The 13853-nt window shown below is 42.0% G+C and overlaps 1 long non-coding RNA gene across 9 annotated transcripts in view; it reads right to left on the bottom strand.

The window, feature by feature from the left end:
- Positions 1 to 13119, bottom strand: part of LOC123026640 — a 28762-nt gene extending 15643 nt beyond the window's left edge. For 2 of the 9 annotated variants that reach the window (XR_006415351.1, XR_006415345.1), the window contains exons 1-5: positions 13006 to 13119; positions 11947 to 11981; positions 8370 to 9023; positions 6194 to 6279; positions 3685 to 3747 (exon numbers count right to left, since the gene is read on the bottom strand). This is a non-coding gene — a long non-coding RNA (uncharacterized LOC123026640). Of the gene's footprint in view, positions 1 to 1471; positions 2203 to 3684; positions 3748 to 3792; positions 3923 to 6193; positions 8132 to 8369; positions 9024 to 11946; positions 11982 to 13005 lie in introns of those variants that run through there. The other 7 variants (XR_006415353.1, XR_006415346.1, XR_006415352.1 and 4 more) reach the window with 6 other exon arrangements.
- Positions 13120 to 13853: the final 734 nt, after the last annotated feature.

Below are 13853 nucleotides of genomic sequence, written 5' to 3' on the forward strand. Positions count from 1 at the left end.
TTGTTCTTACACTTCTTGGCTATGCAGCTGCCTTAGTGAATTCAACAAGCTCAGTGGTACTGGGTAATGCTGAAAGGAGAGTGGGTCCCAAAAGCATTTGGACTTGTAGGCCTTTTTGGTGTTTCAGCTTCTAAAATATTATGCCTTTATATGTTTTTATGCTACTTCATCAGACAGAAATATCACATCTAAATTATGTACATAAACAAAGATAAAACACCCATAATTTATGCATACAAATAAACAGAAGCACAATCAATAACAGCAAATAATAGTATCAGCAATCCTTCACAATCTTCAACTGCAGATCAGGATTATTACTGTTGTTGTTGTTGTTACATTGCATTTATATCCTACCTTTTTTCCTCTTGTGAAGGCCCCAAGGCAGCTTACCTAGGTCCATCACATCCTCATACCAGCAACCCTGCTTGAGGTAGCTTAGGCTGAGACACAGTGCCAGGCCCAAGGGCATCCCATGAGCTTCGTGGCTGAGTGAGGATGAGAACTGGATCTCCTCAAGTCCCAGTTCAACACTTGAACTACCACAGCAGCTGTCTCACAGCCAATTAAAAGCAGTTTCAGTAAAAGCAGGTTTAAATGCCTCTAATGCAGCCTGCTTCCTGAGGGAGAGAGTTTCTCTCTAATGGGGCCATCCTCCTCTCTCACACCCAACCTGCTGGACCTTTGTGGTGGTTGTGTAAGCGTGGCCTCTGTGGCTGATTGCAAGGCCCAGGCAAGTTCATGTTGGCGTAAAGTAGCCATGTGACATCTTCTGTAGAGGTGAGGTCTCTCTCTGAAGGGTCATCCAGTCCACCTCTGGTAAAGAGCTGCAGAAGAGCTGGACCTTGAAAATCCTTAATGGATTTTAGTATGATCACAGAGTGTTAAAAGATATGTTGTAGGGGGCTGACCCAGTAAATCTGATGTGTGCGATGATTGATGTTTGTAGTTTTAGTTTAAAATCCTAATAAAAATTTCTAAAAACAAAGAAGTTGCCCATTGAGAGCAAGGAACCCAGATCACCTGGTTACAGTCTTCAGCACTATTTTGAGATGAACTAAATTTCTACTTAAATAATAATTATCTCTTAAATCACATCTATAACGTAAGTCAGCATATGCAAATTGGACTCTTCTGTTGGTGATATGCATCTTCTTTTTAGTTGATTTGCACATGGGCACCTTAAGTAGGTGCACCACCTTTCTGGACTTTGCTAAATACACAGGTCAATCCTGTACTGCAGTTCTTGTGCCTGTTAAAAGCAGAGCTCAAAATATTTGCAATAGATTTATCCTTTGCAAAGCTCTTAAAGGCTGATTGCCTGTAAATACCTTATTATCTCTGCTCAGTGATATCCTGTCTATGGGCAAGGAGTCCCCCTCCCCATCCCTGATGTAAGCAGTCCTTCAAACAACTTGCTCCTAAACCATTTAGGGATTAAAGGGAACAATTGGAACAGTGAACCCCCCCCACACACACACAAATGTACTAGCAATTGGTGCACCTTATACAAACATTCCAGAAGCAAAGCTTCTCTTCTCCTGGAAATAAAGCTTCATATGCTGAATTTCTGCCTGCTGCAAAAGTGTTCAAGGCACAGATGTCCTGCTAGCTCTGTGCTGGGCTGGGGGGAACCGGGAAGTTGGCAACTCTGATTTCAGTTCTTTGGTAGCCAGCTAGCTTGCCTAACCATATAGGTAACACTAACTGCAAGCGGCAGACAGATGTCCTTTGGGCAGGCAGATGTCCTTTGATCTTGAGTAGTGCTGCTGTTGTGTGCCTTCAGCTTGCAAGTGTCTGGCAGGCAGTGGCAATTCACACTTTGCTGTCTTTGCTCATTTACTGATTGGTTTGGAGGTTTTTCTTTCCCTGGGGCAACATCCAATTGTCCTCTTCAAAGGATACAGCCTTGCTAGAGCAACATCTTTTCCACATGCAGCATTAGGATTCAGTTCTCATTTAACCTAAATGGGAGACTCATTATCCTCCCAATGTTTCCTTTTTCCTCCTCCTTTTGCCTCTGTTTCTTTACCACTGGCCTAATGTCACAAGTCAAGCGTTCTCATTTTCCAGGTGTGTGCAGGGAGCTGTTACTGTCAGGGAGCAGTCTGAAAGTATGCCTTTGTTGGAACTTGGCAAGCAAGCTGCTTACTAAGGTGCTGACAGTGAAGCAGGTGAGCATTTAGAAAGAATAACACACAGCTGGAATGAAAGGCATAGGGACAAATGAAGCACAAGGAGCCTATCTAGAAAAACCTATTGGGAGCGTACCTTTCAGGGTGACCTTCAATAAGAAGAGCATCCCTTATATATTGTCTTTCTCCTGCCTTGCTGATGCTGAGAATCGGGTTTATATCTTTTTAATGCCTTTGACACAGGGGTGAGCAACATGTAAGTCACGACATCTAGAGGGCCACAGCCTCTCTCATCTCCCACTATTAACCATGCCAGCTAGGCCTGGTGGGAGTTGCGGGAAGAAACATCTGGACAGCCAGTAGCTGGCAAATTCTGCTTTAACAGTAGCCTGACATAGAGAAAAACAAACCAGTCAACCAGGCAAACAAAAATCCCCCATCACTTCATCTTCCCACCATGCATAATGTGTGTCTGGCTGTAGTTAAAAGTGGGGAAAACAAATGGTGCCAATCCTCATTTGAGTGCACAAGACTTGGAAGCGGGGAATAGGAGTGCAAATACGGCCTAGCAAATCAGTTTTGTCTTGGTGCGGCTTGAGGTGCCAGAGAGAGGCTTATCTTATTCCGTCTTCCCAGCAGTCCTGTGAAACAGGTTAGGGTTTTCTCTCAGCTGAAATTTTGAGCTCACGTCTCATTAGTGCAAAGCCAGTACTTAACCAGCACACCATCATGGGTCTGATTAAAATGTATTTAGAACTGAGGCGAGTCACATGTGATCCACACAGGTTCTGAGGAAATCCTGATTTTTTAAAAATAGCCTAACATTTTGGTTGCTGGGGCTGCTGTGGACTGCCGAAGGCCCTTTTGGTGCTTCACAGCAGCATGCCAGTTTTAATTTTAATTTGTGGTTTTGGCACCTACAATGGCAGGGTGGTAGCTGCTGAAATGCAGGGAAGAGAAATGGTTGCAGGCATCTTAGGCTTACCCTTGATCTTTAATAAAACTGTGTTGAAAACAGCACCTCAGTTTTGCAAGCCTAGGTAGCATTTCTGGCAAAGTTCTGGTGGTGGGAGAAATTATTAAAATGTTTGCCTCCCTGGAAGTGGCAGAATGGCTTGTGTGTACATTCCTTCTGTAAGAAGCTGGTCTGTTGATGCTTGCAATGACTGACCTCCAAATCTGGAGGGCCACCAGACCTCCTCTTGGTGCCTCAGAAATAGCACTTCATGAGGGCCTGCTGTCATTTCAGAAATATTATAGATTAAAAACAAACAGTATGAGAATGAAAAGATGGCAATCTCTCCTGACCAGTATGGAACATCATCTCATTTTAGAACAAAGTTTGTCTTTGAAAAGAACGCTTGAAAAAATGTCCTTTCCCCCATGTAATGACAAAGTATCGTTTCCAAGGCATGGGGAAGGAACATGGCAGCCTGCCAGGACACTGATTTGGAGTTCTGTCACCACAAGCAGCAGATGTTTTCTTACAGAAAGAACACACACACAAACTGCTCTGCAACTTGTCATGGTGAAAATTTTATAAATTTACCTTGGCCCATAAATACAGCAGGTTTGTTTCTGGGTCAGGTTTCTCCAAGGCTTTCTAATCTCCCTGAAAAACAAGATGAGTCAAACATTCCAGTTCGATTGTACCAACCTTGAAGCTCAAGATTTGGTTGCATGAATAGGTGGCATTTTAGCTTTCAGCACTTGCACAAGAATCTTCACTTTGGGACTGTTCCTGGTAGATTATCTGTCTTTCTGGCAGGATCCTGCACATATAATAGCTGCATAGGAGGCATAAGAAATTGCCTTAATACCAATTTCTTTCAATGTTTATTATAAAGAGCACAATGCTTTTTTGCACAAAGCATTTATTCTGTGTTCATCATTTTGTACTCATGGTTGTATAGTTGGCAGACTGGAGATGACCCTCCAGTTTGCCTTCTGTTTCAAAAAGCATTCTCCCAGCTTTGTTTAGAGTGGAGAAAATGGAGCATTATTTCTATACCACTGAGTAGCTGAATGTCTCTGGGTAGTTTAAAACAGAACATAAAATACAATAGAAATGCAATATAAAATGTAGCTAATGTCATAAAAGAATAGCAACACTTAAGCAAAATTTAAAACCAAATTTTAAAAGATACAATAGCTAACACATGTTAAATGAGAAGATCTGTTAGGCAGCTGACATAATGCCACAATATGTTAGTTAAAGCTGATTAAATGTCCTGTCTTAAACAACAGTTTTAACTTCGTGCCAAAAAGGTGGAAGCGTTGGTGCCAGGTGGGCTTCAGTGGAAGGCTTGTTCCATAATTGGGGCGCTGCCACTGCTACCAGCTGAGGTTTCCTCTGAGGGGCCAGTTGGGAGGCAGATCCCTGATCTTAATAGTAGCATCCGGATAGATTATTGTTGGGAGAGAGACTCTATTGTGGTTTCTATTGTGGTTTTCTTGTGTGCGAAAGCGAAAGAAAGCATGTTTTCCTGCCTGTGTGATTGTGTTGATTGTCTACAGCACAGTGCTACCTCAAGGTTAGGTACAGGAAAAGCAGGAAGGGAAAGGTCTTTTGTGTAGCAGAGTTCGGATCTCAGTTCTACATAATGGAAAGTAGGTAACAGTGGAGCAACAGTCTCATCTGGAAAGGCTTAAAGAAATCCCTGGTCAGTTTTTGACAGTGAAAGGGGTTTTGATGCATGCACAGCATCAGATACTACTTTATCATAACCTGAAACTGCTAATTACAGTCACTTTAATGTGACAGGAAGAGAATGCTGCCTAGCTTTCTTTCTTATTTGAGCCATTCAAGGCCATGAATAGAAGTTGGATCAAGCACTTTTCTAGCACAGGATGTGAACAATTCTGTTAATTCTTAAGGTGTAAAGCCAATATAATTTCCTGGGCACAGCTTTGCTAGAAAAAGAGATAATTTGAAGTTGTTCAGGGCCGAGGAAATTGGAGGCAGACCACGGGTCCAGAGATCAAAGATGTGTGATGAATGCAATTTTATCCATGAAGCATGACAATTTGCCTAAAGGTTCTCTTGCCTCCATATGTGGCAAAATCATATAGGCTTGACCAAGATGAGACGTTAATAATGACAGGGTTGCCTTCTTTTTCTGCAGTGAGCATTTGTGTAGCCTGTCCTTTACGAGTGCCTGCTGACAGTTGGGTGAGGGCATGCTTAACACCCCACTTCTTCAGCTGGCCATGCCCATGCAAATATTGTGAATTGTGCCATGCACGATGGGCTATCATCTTGGGAACCAGATTCCAGTATTGTGGGAGCAGAAGCAGCTGAAGGCACCTGGTGTAGTTACGATGTTTGTGAGTGTCCAGGGCCCAGAGGTCCTCAAAAGGACCTTGCAGAGAATGATAGGTGATGGAGGCAGTGAGAAATTGAATGGGAGTTAACACCTAGACCACGGGGGCAGACACTGGTTGTCACAATATTCTTATTTAACAAAAATCATATAGTCAGCTGGGGTGGGCATCCAGACATCTATACACCTACAGATGCTTATTTTGTTTTGTTTACTTAAAATGTTATACCTGCTGTGACAGAATGGGGCTTATTGCTAACTAAATGTGTTCAGAAGCACAGCAGCATTGGCAAACTCCATTTTATTGCTGTCTTCATGACAGTGATGTGAATGAGTTTAAATGAGTTTAAAATACAAAGTTGCGCATGCTCAAGATCTTTGCAGCAGACAATTCTGAAGCAGAGGTGGTCCTCATGAGTTTTCATAGCCATGTCATCAAGGGTAGTTGTTTTTTTTTAGACACCTGTGCTGATCCCTAGACATAAACCAGTTCTAACACTTTCATCTCTCCTAAGAGCTGAATCTTTCTAAGCTGAATGGGTCGCAACTTCCTACTGAAGCTGAACCCTTCCAAAAGGCTTTGTGGTACAATACGTATCAATAGATTGCTGTTGGGAAATGCTGTTGTCATTTCCCCCTATATCTTGTGAAATTACAGCTAAACTCGGAGCAAACAGGGAAGCCTAAGGCAGGTGGCATATGGCATCAGCATCCGTGCTAATAAAAAAAGCTTACCTCCACTGTACTGATGAATGTTCCTTCTCTTCTCTTCTCTTCTCTTCTCTTCTCTTCTCTTCTCTTCTCTTCTCTGGGTAGGCAGACTATTTTTGTTGCAGTAAAACATGGAATGGTGGGTAAGGGGAGCCATGTGAACATTTTGCTTTAGTCTTCACAACTACTGTTTAGTTGTGAGAAACGGTAGAAATATTTATTCTGTGAGAGAGCGGGGCTGAGCAAATCTTGGTTCCACAGTCTGGGTATGCCTAATGAGAAGACCCATTTCTCAGGCACCAAACATTGAACACAAGCAGGATGATTCAGGATGAAACCCTTTGGAGTGGAGAATGAAGCTGGAATGCCCTTAATAGTCAGTGGCGATATTGCCATGTGGTGTGGTGGTTAGAGTATTGGACTGGAACTTGGGAGATTTGGGTTTCACTCCCCATTCAGCCAGGAAGCTTACTGAAAGTCTGTGGGCCACTCACTGACACTTATCCTCACCTGCCTCACAGGGTTGTTGTGAGGATAAATGTGAAAAAAGGAGGGCAAAGCTAGCTGCACTGGGTTCCTTACAAAAGGAGAAAAGGTATGACATAGCTGTAAAAATAAAAGTAACACAAAGTTGGGAGGGTTAACCCTATGTGTATTTAAACATAAAAAGTTCTATGTACAGGGTTATCCTCTAAGCATATTGAGTCAGAGGAGGAGGAAGCTAATAGTGAGTGGGAAACAAGAGAAGCATTTGGGAACTAGACTGAGAGTGGGGCAAGAATAGAGCAAACTCTGGAAAGTGCCTTTTAGGGAGCTGCCTCTTTCTCTGCAGACGTGAGGGGGGCAGTGGATAGGACTGTCGGGTTAACCCTCCAATGGACCTCTATCTATTTATGTCTAAAATCAAGCGTGTAGACGGAATGTTTTTCATCTTAAGGGCTGAATGCTCTTTCAGAGAAGTTGTTGGGAGCAGTGGTCACTTTCTAGCACTGGGTGAGGCCAAAGGCAAGCATGAGTAGGAACTAAAACATCAGACTATTTTAGCTTAAAGTTCTTATTGCCAGTAGCCATGTCTTAGGAAGACCATGTTGGCCTTTTGAGAAGAACTGCTCAAAAGCTGGGAAACCATCAAGTGATCAGCAGCTGAGGGACAAGGGGCAGGGCCATTTAGAGAATCTTAGGGGCCTGCGTTTGGCCTCTGTGCTTGTGGTTTTGCACCCACAGGTTAAACTATAATATTACAAGAGCTTCCAGCATGAAAGGAAGACAATCCAAAGCAAGCATTACATCCGTGGGACTTCTCATCACTCAAGGTATTTGTAGTGAGGTTAACAGTATTTCTAAGAATACGTGGAAACCAAAATGACATGGTAGTTAGACACTTTTAGTTATAAACTGGACATCCCTGGCTTCAGTCTCACTCAGCCTTGAACTCACTAGGTGGTTTAGGCAAGCCACCCTCTGATACGCCCAGCCTCACATCTGGAGATGTGGATAAAAATACAAGCTTAGCATGAAGGCATTTTGCTGGTTGGTTGGTTGGTTGGTTGGTTGGTTGGTTGGTTGAAAAGGATTGTCAAGATAACATGAAACATTTTGAGAACCCCTAAGAGTTCCAAATAAATAAATAATAAATAAAAGCACCATATAAATGTTAGATAGCTATTTCTTGACAGAAAAGCTGAACCTGACAAAATCACTTCGATCATTAAAATGCTAGAGGAACATGCATTTTTTCTTCATTTCAGCAAGGGCTGTTTGGCTTTGGGTCCTAGAACATATCCATTAAGCTGGTGGAAGCAGCCATCTTGCAGTAACTCCTGGACTTGGAGTGCTCCTTTATGCAAACCTTCAGGCTTGTGCAGATCATTTGAACTGCTGTTGCACATGCTGGATAGCTGCCCATGGCCAGCTGGTTGTATCAAACGGTTGCTAAGGCAGGGTCAGACTTTCTGAATGTTGCTGCAGAGAAAAATCCTGTAATTTGCTCAGCCGAAAATGCTAAACCTCTGTGTGACAGTAGCTATGTGCTACCGCCTCAGCTACTATTGTAGATTGCCTCTACTTTCCCCATATCAACCAGCATGTAATGGTGGACATTATTCCCTCAACTACCAGTTGTGATTGTAATATGGTGCCCATTAATGCCTCCTTGACATAGTATGTATCCGCACACCCTGTATTGTATTTTTTTTCTCACCTGAGTTGCACCTTATTCATCTGGAATTTGGGACAGGCTTCCAATCAGGCAAGGGTCTCCAACATGGCACCTGTGGGAAACTCCAATGGTACCCATGAAGAGGACCCCACAAAAAACAAAATGTCATATTATTTTTATATACTGACAAGGATTTGCATCCATAGCAATGCAAAAGGCATAAAATTTTCTAGAAATACAGCAAAGTTGCCAACAAAAGTGGACCAAATATCCAAATAATTATTCCTTTGAGGGTAATGTCTATATGCTACTCACTGAAGTCCTGACTGTATAATATCAGTATTTTGGCTGTCAAAAGGTGTACACAATCTATTTCTGCTGACCATTTCAGAAGTTCCATGAAGCAGTTAAATAATTTAAAATAAGTACAGAAATAGTTTGTATAATACTGTCCTCCCAGTTAGATATTGCTAACAGACACATACTTAATAGAACCATTAGCTTTATTGTACCACCAGCAATTACCTGAATTGGGCAATCCCTTATTAAAGAGTTGCAGTGTCCAACAGTCAGTAAGCAAAACTTTTGCTGAGTAAGAAACAGTCCAAGATCCACAGATATGACAGGTAGATGTGCCAGGGCAGCAATCCATTGATCTGGTATTCTGTAGTCATGCAGAGAGATCTTTCTCAAATTCTGAAATGTGCACACAGGTTCAAAAAAGTTGGGGCCCACAGTCTGGGACACAACTGCATGCATGTTTAAACAGAAAAAAGTCCTACAACTCCCAGCAGGATTGGCTGTACAATGTTGGGAGTTACAGGATGCAAATTTTAGCACTGCATCTTTTGGACAGAGTGTTAAAGATTAAATGCCCCTCTTGTTATTTAATCCTGGAGCTTCCCTGGGTGGCAACTTAAGTTGAAAAAGATTTTCCATCCCTGTTCTGATGCTGTGAGATAAAGATATGTTACCACCTGTTTTCATGCAAGGTGTTGTTTCATACTGCTTTCTTGCATGCAAGTTTGTTTATTATTAGATTTATATCCCACCTTTTCTCTTTCTGAAGAACTCACAGCAGCTTGCATCATTCTCCTCCTCCTGGTCTCATTCTTATCCCCACAATAGCAACCCTGTGAAGCAGGCTGGGCTGAGAGTCTGTGACTGGCCAAAAATCACCCAGCTGGCTCCATGTCTGACTAGAACCCAGGTTGCCTGAGTCCCATTCCCACATTCCTAAACCCTACACCACACTGGCTCACACTTTGTCTTTTCATAGCAACTTTCTTTGGTGTCATAAGATAATCCTTCTCTCCCAACTTCCTTTTCTGACAAAGATCACTATGCTTTTAATGGCTGCATAGGAAGAAGAAATTTGGCAGCTCCTGCATTTCTCATTTCCATATCCATGGTGGGAAAAGCTTTGCCTGTTGAACTTCTGTCCATCATGTGACCGTGGGAGCCCTGCTGCCCAGAAAAGAAAGTTGGCACACTCCTCAGTTTGTCACGAGCTGAAAGTACTAGTATGATGTATGCATGGAAAACATTAATCTAGGAAGAACTTTGTTCATCAGCTGTTTCTTTTAGTGCCATGTGAAATTTTCAGGGAAGAATTCTGTAGCTGTGATGGGAAGGTGAAGGAGGAATGTCGACAGCTGGAAGTTGTGGTAGGACCTTATCTAGAGGTTTGGGGGAATTCACAGCTGTCTATGCAAGAGCCAAAGGACACCAGATGTTCACATAAAAATGACAATGAACAACTTCGTTGTAATACTTATTTCTGGCTGAATTCTGAGAAATTTCAGTTGCAAAAGGGAATCTCTTGGGGGAGATGAACTCTACAAATGAGATCGTCATCTCTTTGCATTCCACCCATTTCCTCTTTGCTGTTTGTAAGCTTTTTTCTTTCTTCAATGGAACTGAAGGTACAATTGAAGAAAGAATATTCCCAGGCTTGCATATACGGAGTGCAACCTTCAGCTTCATCACAGCACAGTTGTATGGAGTACCAGTTACAGTGCTTGTCTAGGAAAAGAAATGAGCTATCCCAGGCTCTTCTTTCCCTCTATCTCACGTTCCAATATCCTTTTGGCAGCCATAGGTAGAGAATGACTTACAACAAGCAACCTGTGTATCTGCAGTCCCCAAGAATTAGTTTTCTATGTGAAGTATGTGTTTTTAATATAAGATTTTAACTGTTTTAATGTGTGAAAGCCTTGCCTGTCTGAAAAAGGAGGTTTTCAAGCATCCTCTAGCTTCATTTAAGGCACATCCCTACAACTTCCACCAAGCCTCATGAGCATGCTAGGAGGTATAGGCCCATGCATCTAAACATGCATGGGATTGGCCCAGCTCACATTTGCTTTAGGTCATTATATTTCTGGCTGCCTAATTCAGATTTATAGCAAGATATGATACTATCATAAGTACGTATCTTACATATAGGATGAGCCTGCAAATAAGGGCCAGTTTGTATGTTTAGCAACAGATCCACTGGCCCTGAGGACTCAGTGTCACAATTATTAAGTTCCTGGGCCCTCCTCCTTGGCTGGCAATCTGATTCCTCATCCTGTTGACTCTATCTGCCTGTACACAGGACATGTGGCACCTAAAGGTGAAATCCTATGCAGGTTTAGCAGGAAAAAAATCTACAACTCCTAGCATGGCTGATTTAATAACTGATTTCATAATGGATTCAATAATTTTCCAACCTTTCCTTTCCAGTTATCAGTTAAAGAAGCAGCCAAATAATGCTAGGATGAGCTTTTAATTTTTGAAGGAACTTGTCTCAACAAATTCTGCTGATTTCACACTAGGGCTCTTTTGCTTATGTGTGAATAGCAATATGCACAGATGTGTACCCTCAAAAACACATGCTGGCAGAAACCAGCACAGCGTAGCTGGTAAGTGTCCCTGAGTTACTTGTCCATCTAGGTTCAAGATTGTCCTACCTCCTGAGAAAGGATCTGCAGGCTCAGCCACTTGTCCTCTACTGCAAAATGGAGGCTGTGTTTTCCAGCTCACCCTCATGTCCCTTCTGGCTTTTCTCTGTGTCAAACTCAAAGCACAACAGGTTTCACATATATTGGTTGCTGCTTTGATATCTGGAGAATGCTTGTGAGGGTATGAAATCAGTAGTCAAATATTTCTGCATGAAAAGTAGCCATCTGCTATTTATAACCACTGTTGAAAGAAGAGCTGTGCTAAACTCCATAAGGCAAAAACATTGACTGAGAGGCCAATTTAGTGGAACAAGATTTAAAAAAAAATACAGCTGAGAATACAGCTATGAGGCAGTGTGGTATATTGGTTAGGGCATTGGACTAGGGACGCCTCAGTTCAGGTCTGTGGCTAGCCCTGAATCCTACTGGGTGACTTTGGGTCAGTCATGGACTCTTAGTTTAACCTACCTCCAAGGGTTGTTGCGAGGATTAAATAGAAATAAACAGGTCTAACATTGCCCGAAACTGTTTGAAGAAAAAGGCAGGACATAAATAAATCAAGAGGAATGGCCGAAAATTTGAAGACTGAACATAGGGATTTCATACTATTTGAGCAGTGTATCTTGAATACATAGATTCTCTTACAATGTACACCAAAAAAAATGCATCACACTCACCTTGGTTTCAAAACTGTTTTTGGATAAGTGCAATCCTTTAAAAAAGAAGGAAAAAGAAAAGGTAGGACTTTGTAGTTTTTTCTTTTTCTTTTTCATAATTCTTACTATAAAAACTGAAATTGCTGTGTGGAATAATAAGGGTTTTTAATATCTTTTAACCGATGCTTCCAACTCCAAAAACAAAACAGTGCGACCAGATCCTGAGACTATATTTGATCTCATAAAGCTTCTTGATAATTTGCTTTTTCTGCCCACTAAAATGGCTGAACAGTTCATAATTTACCAAGGTAAAACCTTAATTGAAGAGAGCACTGCATCACAACACTTCAAACACTCAGGACATTTTGGTAGGCTGTTATCTGAGTACAGATAATTGAGGAAATCTTACATCTCTAAGAGCTTAATATACCGTGCCTTTTGTTTTTTCTTCCAGGATCCCTCTGCCAGGTTTCCTGCATACCAAGCAGGCGGCAGTCTGGCAGATAAAGTTCTCCTGATCATTCTGTTTGCAGTTTAGAAAAGTTTCACCAACTAACCCTTTGCTTTACAAGCTGCTATTAAAGGTACAGGAACTACATTTATACTTGTCATGCTGTGGCTAAAAGTGCAAGAGTCCTACCATGAGAAAAGAAAGAGGTGGTCCCTGATATTAAGTACTGTGATTTAGTTTTGCTATCAAGGAACATGTTTTCTATTATTTTAAATATCGACAGGAGTAGTGTTGGTGACAGTGATGTTCTGTGAAAAAGAGAGTTTAGAATAAAGTAGCACTTTAAAAAAAATAAAAGTCACATGATAGCCAACACTATCACCTTACCTCCATCTACCTGAGCCAATAGCATTTAAATCTGACATTTTTCTATCCTACCCACTGACATCTGTATGCTTTAGGATGTCATTTCTTCTCAGTACATTTATCTGGGATATAAATAAGCAGGCAAGAGAAAGGGAAACACTGTGAGGTGGAAATAGCCAATTAGTGAATTGAAGCGAAGGAAATGTAGTTTGGGCCCTGGAAGGGAAAGGGAGGTGCTGAGAATTAGCCTTAACTGTTATTACCTTTGAGCAGCAGTTAGAAAACCAGGAGGAGGAGAAAATAATCTTTAGGAATTCAGGCATTCCTAAGGACGTGGAAGAAATGGAGCTCCCACTATCATTAGCAGCCTCATCCACTGATCAGTTCAAGGAGTGTCTCTTATTTAAACTGGTCTTGCCCATGTGTCTTCAGCTGATAAAAGCTTCTGGTTCATCTGACAGCTTGCTTTTAGTGCTTGTCTTTCATGACTGACATCTCGAAAATAGCTTTTGCCAGGCTTCTGTCATCAGATGTGGCCCTCAGTGACAGCAGCTGCTTGGCCATGGGTGTTCCCACAGTAGCGGTTGTTTACAAGAGACCTAGAAAACCTTGTCATCGAATGGTTGTCCTTTGGTCTTTTCCCACATGCAGCTTTCCTCTTTTCTCACCTTTTCCTTCCATTTTTGCCAGACTGCAGAAAACACACTGTCATGATGGAATGCCCATAGGGCAGCCTGCCAGCAATGTGCTTCTGTTTCTGCGGTACGGCTCCCACCCACTCATCCTCCGAAGCTCCAAGTCAAGAATTAATGTCCCCCACCAATGTCTCATTGGGGTCCTCCCTAACCTTAAATAAATACAGTATCCTTTAACACTGCTCAGGGATATACATGTTTACATAAAATAGATACTCCCCGCCCCCCAAAAAAGGGTAAAACTAGTATATTTTGACTTGTCAATTGTTGCTCCTAACTCAGCCGAAATTAAAATTGCTAGCAGGACTGGCGAACTACATCCTGCTGCTGAAGGTGAACCAGCAAATGTGGCACTCTTCCTGCCACCTCAAGGTGCATAATACACAAGGCTAGCAAAGTTATTTTGGCATATGGAG

The sequence above is a fragment of the Varanus komodoensis genome, unplaced genomic scaffold, assembly GCF_004798865.1.
Source record: "Varanus komodoensis strain SLA01 unplaced genomic scaffold, ASM479886v1 scaffold3, whole genome shotgun sequence".
Taxonomy (NCBI): Eukaryota; Metazoa; Chordata; class Lepidosauria; order Squamata; family Varanidae; genus Varanus; species Varanus komodoensis.